At 46.6% G+C, this 7,450-nt stretch overlaps 1 long non-coding RNA gene across 1 annotated transcript; it reads left to right on the forward strand.

Annotated features, from left to right (window-relative positions):
• Positions 1-2,993: 2,993 nt before the first annotated feature.
• Positions 2,994-6,942, forward strand: LOC129519128 (uncharacterized). The gene is made up of 3 exons (XR_008666354.1): positions 2,994-3,647; positions 4,170-4,484; positions 4,988-6,942. It is a non-coding gene; the product is annotated as an uncharacterized LOC129519128 (long non-coding RNA).
• Positions 6,943-7,450: the final 508 nt, after the last annotated feature.

Below are 7,450 nucleotides of genomic sequence, written 5' to 3' on the forward strand. Positions count from 1 at the left end.
GAGCTGAGCATTTTATATGATTCCATTTTCTCTCCTCTCTAAGCATATCAATTTACAATATATATTTATAGCAATTTTAAGTCCACTTCCAAATTACATTGTACCACTTCACATGCAATGCAGGTAACTTATAGCACAGTATCCCCAAATTGTCAGTCCCATCCCTTACACCATTAATGTCATTCATTTCACTCACCCATATGCTGTAATCGCCTAATAAATTGTATTATTTACTACTGATACTTTAAACAGTTATCTGTTGGATCAATTAATTAAAAAAAGATTATATCTTACCTTTATTCCATATTCAACACTCTTTCATTCTTTTTTTTTATTTTTATTTATTTATGATAGTCACACAGAGAGAGAGAGAGAGAGAGAGAGAGAGAGAGAGGGAGGCAGAGACACAGGCAGAGGGAGAAGCAGGCTCCAAGCACCGGGAGCCCGACGTGGGATTCGATCCCGGGTCTCCAGGATCGCGCCCGGGGCCAAAGGCAGGCGCTAAACCGCTGCACCACCCAGGGATCCCTCTTTCATTCTTTATTTAAATCTGAATTCTAAGGAAAACCTTTTGGAGAACATGCTGTCTGGAGAGAACCTTGAAGGGAGAGAAGGGCACTGGGAAAAAGACATTTCAGAGAAAAGAATGATGTCTAAAGGGCACAGAGGCAAGAAAGTATCTATGGATGAATCAGTAGTTGAATTGGAATTTTACCCTATAAGTCATCTGTGGTTTAATTACCTCATTTCCTAGATGAGTAATTTGCTCAAGTTTACACAGCTAGGAAGTTGCAGAACTAGGATTCAAACACAGGAAGAATAACTTCAGCACCTGTTCTAACCACAGAAGGAGGTTAAGACCCGTTAAAGAGGGCCCAGACCCTCAGTCTCAGCCAGGACAGGCCTGCCCCTGTCTCTCAGACCCTTCACCGTCATTCTACCACTGGTACACATCCTGAAACGTAATTAATGTTCAGAAATACTATGGGAGTTTTAGAGATGGAATTATTATAGCCCTCGAAGGTCAGGGAAGAAAAAGTTCCATAGGAATCAGAACTGATATATTCTCAGAAAGCAGAGAGGGTTTATAGAGTAGCACTAATTATAGCTGTGAGGAGGCTACCCACAGTCTTCTTAATGAAATGAGCTGGAATCCTCCCTTGGAAACTTTCCTAGATAATTAGGTCTATGTAAGTGAATACTCACCCTCTAGACCCAAGGGAAAGCACAAGCCAACTGAAGCCTCCTTGAGGAGGAGGTAGGTGGGAGGAGAGTGTCCAATACCACAGTTGGACCAGCAAAAGAGAATCAATCTTTCTTTCTTTCTTTCTTTCTTTCTTTCTTTCTTTCTTTCTTTCTTTCTTTCTTTTTTCTTTCTTTCTTTCTTTCTTCTCTTTCTCTTTCTTTCTCTTTCTCTTTCTCTTTCTCTCTTTCTCTCCTCTTTCTCTTTCTCTCTTTCTTTCTTTTCTTTCTCTCATCCTTCTTTCATTTATTTTGCTTTCTTTCTTCTTAAGATGGTCACCTTGGAATATTATGTAGCAATAAGGGTGACTTCTATTCACATAACAATAAGAATGGGTCTTAAAAACATACTTTGCTGGGGATCCCTGGGTGGCGCAGCGGTTTAGCACCTGCCTTTGGCCCAGGGCGCGATCCTGGAGTCCCGGGATCGAGTCCCACATCAGGCTCCCTGCATGGAGCCTGCTTCTCCCTCCTCCTGTGTCTCCACCTCTCTCTGTGTGTGTGTCTATCATAAATAAATAAATAATCTTAAAAAAATAAAAATTAAAAAAAGCCATACTTTGCTGAAAAAAGAAAATGGGGTGAGATATATGGCACCTCACCATTTATATAAACTAAAGATATATGCCTACAAATCAATATCATAAATTTTTGTAGGAACACACACATGTAAAATATATACTAAAGACATTAGAAAAGTTGCCTATGGGAGGCAAGGAAAGAGTGAGATATGTAGGAGATATATATATATATATGATTTACATATTTACAACTGTTATACACACATGATATATAAGGATAAAATTTATATGTTTTATGACAAATTACAATATATAATTTATATATTCATATATAAAGCATGTCTGCTTTATATATGAACAATGATAAGATGCTTGAGGGTAGGGCACCTGGGTGGTTCAGTGGTTGAGCATCTGCCTTTGGCTCAGGTCGTGACCCCGGGGTCCTGGGATCGAGTCTCGCATCAGGTTTCCTGTGGGGAGCCTGCTTCTCCCTCTGCCTGTGTCTCTGCCTCTCTCTGTGTGTGTCTCCCATGAATAAGTAAATAAAATCTTTCAAAAAAGAGATGCTTGAGGGTAGCACCTGTAAATGATTCATTTTAGAAGCCTCACACTTCCTGGTATACAGTAGGCAGACAATAAATATTTCTGAATGAATGGTTTCATCTTCAACTTGCCTGACGTCCTGAACAGGACCTGCCAGACGGAACTAAGACCTTTCATCCCAACATTTACTTTAACCCCATTCCTAGTTCTTTATTTTCACCACTATGGGCTATTAAAGTGACAGAAAAGAGCTACCTAGAAAGAGAGCACAAATGATTAAAGAATGAAAAATAATCACCCCATTAAAAACAAGAAGCACGTTTTATGTCCCTCTTAAGTAACAGAATTCTGCTTCCCAGTGTATTCCGTTTTGATTGTTTCCATATGCACAGTGTTTCTGCTATAAAACACTCATTGGTTAAACAAAAAGTACTTTTTTGTGCAAGTCCATAAAGAGAAACCCATTTTCATTCCTTTGTGTCACTACAGCAAGACTCTGGATGCTATTGTGGAACAAAATGGCATATGCTCCTCGTTTCACTGTTTGAAAGCAAGATTCTATTTCTGTCAGTAAAGCTGAATTCTGCAAGACTGATTTTCTTAAAGCACTTTTAAAAATGTTATAACAGTTCTAGATTTACAGAATTAGAGCAAAGATAGTAAAGAGATATACCCCGTATACCCCACAGCCAGTTTCCCCCATTATTAACATCTTAATTAGTAGGGTACATTTGTCCCAATTAATGAACCAATATTGATACATAATTATGAATGCAAGTCTGTAGTTTATTCAGATTTCTGCTGAGAGGACCTCAGCTTTTCTCTTAAGGCCTTCAACTGATTGGATAAGTCTCACCCACGTTTTTTTTTTTTTTTTCACCCACGTTTTGGGATGTAATCTACTTTCATCAGAGTCTATTGATTCCATAGTAGTCACTTCTAAAAAATATCTTCATAGAATCATCTAGACTTGTGCTTGACCAAACAGCTGGGCCATGGCCTAGCCAAGCGGACACATAAAATTAACCAGCACTGACAGTACAGGGAGTCCCTATAAATCTCATAGTTGCTCCTCTTACAAATATCTTACATTATCATGACATATTTGTTACAATGAATGAACCAATATTGGTACAATTATTTTTCACTAAACTCCGTTCTTTATTCAGATTTCCTCATTTCCTTGTCTAATGTCCTTTGTCTATGATGCAGGTTTCGTGTTTCCTTACGTTCCTCTTGGTTGTGACAGTTTCGCAGACTTTCCCTGTTGTCCCTGACCTCCAGAGCTCCGAACATTGCTGGCCAGATACTCTGTAGACTGGTCGGGCCCAGCACGGAGAGGTAAGCCCTGTCGTCTCCATGTTGCAGATGAAAAGAATCAGGTGCTGAGAGTGACCTCAAAGGGGGCAAGTGACTCGTCAGAGCCCGCGACCAGGATGGAAATGCGTACGGCGTGGCTCTCGGGGCTGTGCGTGCAGCCACTGGGCTAAACCAGCTCTGAAACAATGAGCGGCTGCCGGCCCCGTATTTCCAGATGTGTCACCGAAGCCTTCTGACTCACACCTCACACGTAGGCTCTTCCTGCTGCCTGAGGACAGAGCTCTGGCTCAGGACGCACCCATCTGACCTGGACGAACCCCAGGGCCAGCGCAGCCTCACCTGCCCCCGCTTCTCTCCATCCTGGCCGCCGCCGCCGCCCTAAACCCGGCCACCCGGCCACTGCCCTTCCCCACACCTGTGAGCAGCTCTGTGCAGGGGGCGGGGGGGGGGGGCATGTCCTGAAGAATCAGACAGCCTCTGGCCCTGCAATTCATTGTTTCTAGAATAACCCTGGGCAAATATGGAGTAACATGTACCTTCCAGGATCTTCATGAGGATTCAAGGAAATCACGTATATGAGCGTCTAACACCAGTGCCCACCCGATATGAAATGCACTTCCATAGTAGGGAAACGGCTGACGTGTGAGACTCCAGTATTTCCACCTTCAAACATCTCAGAAATAGCTACTCATACCCAAAACTGGTTGCCAAATCCTCTGCAGCCCATGCCCTCGATTGAGGGCGTGGAAAATAGAGCCAATACGCAGCCCTTGCAGCACACGGGGAAGAGCTTGCTCGGGGAGCTTTCAGAGGACGCCGCGTTCAATTCAGCCCCGAAGGCAGAACTGATTCATCCAGGTATAAGTGGGCCAGTTAGACAGAAGCTTAAACATAAAAAGCACACCGTGTTCTGCGGTGGTGGCTTTTGTCTGGTTAATAGGCACCAGCGAGGGATCAGTGGGGGATACGCTGACTTCTCAGTCAGCTTAAGGGGGGATTATAAGGGTCTCGAAACGCAGGCAAGGGAATGGGCGCTTTCCCCCTGCCCCGTGCCTTTCTCTTTTTTTTAATTTTTTTTTATTGGAGCTCAATTTGCCCACATATAGCATAACACCCAGTGCTCATCCCATCAAGTGCCCCCCTCAGTGCCCATCACCCAGTCACCCCCACCCCCCACCCTCCTCCCCCTCCACCACCCCTAGTTCGTTTCCCAGAGTTAGGAGTCTTCATGTTCTGTCTCCCTTTCTGATATTTCCCACTCATTTTTTCTCCTTTCCCCTTTATTCCCTTTCACTATTATTTATATTCCCCAAATGAATGAGACCGTATAATGTGTGTCCTTCTCCGATTCTTTCACGCAGCATGACCCCCTCCAGGTCCCTCCACGTCGAAGCACATGGTGGGTATTTGTCGCTTCTAACGGCTGAGGAACATCCCAGGGTACGCGCGGACCACAGCGTCTCTATCCATTCACCCCTCGCCTTTCTCTTATGCAACAGCGAGAGCAGCAACGGCCAAGACCGAGCCCCTCAGGGGAGAACAGCCCCGTTACTAAGCCGTACACTCAGGTGAAAACCTAAGCCCCAAATCTCCGTATCCCCCAGATAGACGGGGGAGCCTGTGGCCCGCACCGAGGCGCTGGCAAGCCTGTTCCTCCTGCAGCGGAGCTTCCCGAGGCTGCACTCACTCGGGTGGATCATGCAGCTCCGTGTTGTTGGAGCCGTTCCCGTCCTGGTCCTGCCGTTGGCCGGTCGGTGTGCAGAGCCTCCGCCGTCGGGTAGACCAAGGGCAAGACCAAAGTGCCTCCGGGACCAGAGGAAACGCAGGCTGGGCGCAAATCAGCAAGACCCTCGCAGAACGCGGGGGTGAGTGGGGCCGAGGCAGAGGGGGAGGGAGAACGTTAGCAGGTTCCACACCCCGCATGGAGCCTGACGGGGCCTCGATCTCCCAACCCGGAGAGCGCGCCCGGAGCCAAAACGTTCAAGTTACATTCTGTGTGTGGCTTTTTTTTTTTTCCCCAAGAGTTCAACGTACTTCTTTTATTAGTAATTCTTGATCTTGGAGGATTTCCCCCTTTTATTTCATCAATGTTGCTCATAAACCGTCACATCAACTATTACATTATTATCACGGGTAGCGTAAGCAAACAGCTCCTTGCGACCGATCTAAGGCAGCACTGGTTTTTGAATTAAATTACTGAAATGTATCCCGCACAAAGAGGAGTGTGCAAATCGTCAGCCTAAAAAATAAAATAAAAAATAAAACGGAATAAACAAGAACAAATCGTCAGCCTATTTCTCAGTATAAGCCGTCCCCACGGTCAGCGGGGCATTCCCAGCACGGCAAAGAAGATGCGGGGCATAGATACACACACGCTGGAACGTCAGCCATCGGAGGAACGAAGTCTTGCCATTTGAGGTGACGTGGATGGAACGAGAGTGGGTCACACTCAGTGAAGTGAGTCAGAGAAAGACAAATGCCACGTGATCTCGCTCATATGTGGAATTTAAGAAGCGAAACAGAGGAACACGTGGGAAGGGGGAGGAGGGGTGGGAATCACTCATGGGGGCTGATGGAGGGAGGTGGGGGACGGGCACGAAGGAGGGCACGTGTTGCGTGTGAGTGATGAATCACTGAATTCGACTCCTGACACCAGTATCGTGCTGTATGTCAACGAACTAGAATTTACATGAAAATTTAAACAGAGGGCAGCCCGGGCGGCTTCAGCCCAGGGCGTGACCCTGGAGTCGCGAGATCGAGTCCCGCATCGGGCTCCCTGCAGGGAGCCTGCTTCTCCCCCTGCCTGTGTCTCTGCCTCTCTCTCTCTCTGTCTCGGTGTCTCTCATGAATAAATAAATAAAATCTTAAAAAAAAAGAAAATTTAAACAGAGACAGAATCATAAGTACAGGGAACTAACTAGAAATCACCAGAGCGCAGGGAGTTGGGGGGTCGGGGGCAAAACAGGCGATGAAGAGGCTCGAACGCACGGTTGTAACAGAGAGGAGTCACGGGAAGGAGGAGGTCGGCACAGGGATCATAGCCAGCGATGCCGGGACGACGTCGGACGGCGACAGTGGCAGCCACGGTCATCACGGCGAGCAGAGACGAGCGTGTGGGCCTGTTGAACCAGCAGGCTGGACTCCCGAAGCTAATACTGCAGGTCAACTATGCTCCAGTAAAAAAAAAAAACAAAAAAAAAAAACAAAAATAAAAATAAAGGGATCCCTGGGTGGCGCAGCGGTTTGGCGCCTGCCTTTGGCCCAGGGCGCGATCCTGGAGACCCGGGATCGAGTCCCACGTCGGGCTCCTGGTGCATGGAGCCTGCTTCTCCTTCTGCCTGTGTGTCTGCCTCTCTCTCTCTCTCTCTGTGACTATCATAAATAAAAAATAAAATAAAAAAATAAAAATAAAAAACAGAATATGTATTTCAACCCGAACGTGTGTGTTCAGGCAGGAGGACACCGGAGACATCGTGGAGCTGGGAGACGCGTGCCCCTCCTTACGGTGCGTAACCCGGGTGGTAGGACATGCAAGACAGCGCTCAGACAATGTGTATCGCCGGCTCTTTCTTCATGTTGCACACTTAGAGGGAAAGGCTACGCGAGCGAGCGTGTACCTATCGCAGGGTCGTCGGGGACGCGCCCGCGCAAATGCAGACGCGACAGGTGGATTGTGCTGTTGACTCCCACGCCCGAAGCAGGGTCCCTGACGGCGGCACATTTGGAGGGGATGACACATTCCTGGTAAAGCTCTCGAGCAAAGTGCAGTCTTCCCTTGGTTTGCATGGGAGTCGTATTCCTGGAAAATTCAGCACATTTGAGGA

Source organism: Nyctereutes procyonoides, unplaced genomic scaffold, assembly GCF_905146905.1.
Source record: "Nyctereutes procyonoides isolate TBG_1078 unplaced genomic scaffold, NYPRO_anot_genome, whole genome shotgun sequence".
Taxonomy (NCBI): Eukaryota; Metazoa; Chordata; class Mammalia; order Carnivora; family Canidae; genus Nyctereutes; species Nyctereutes procyonoides.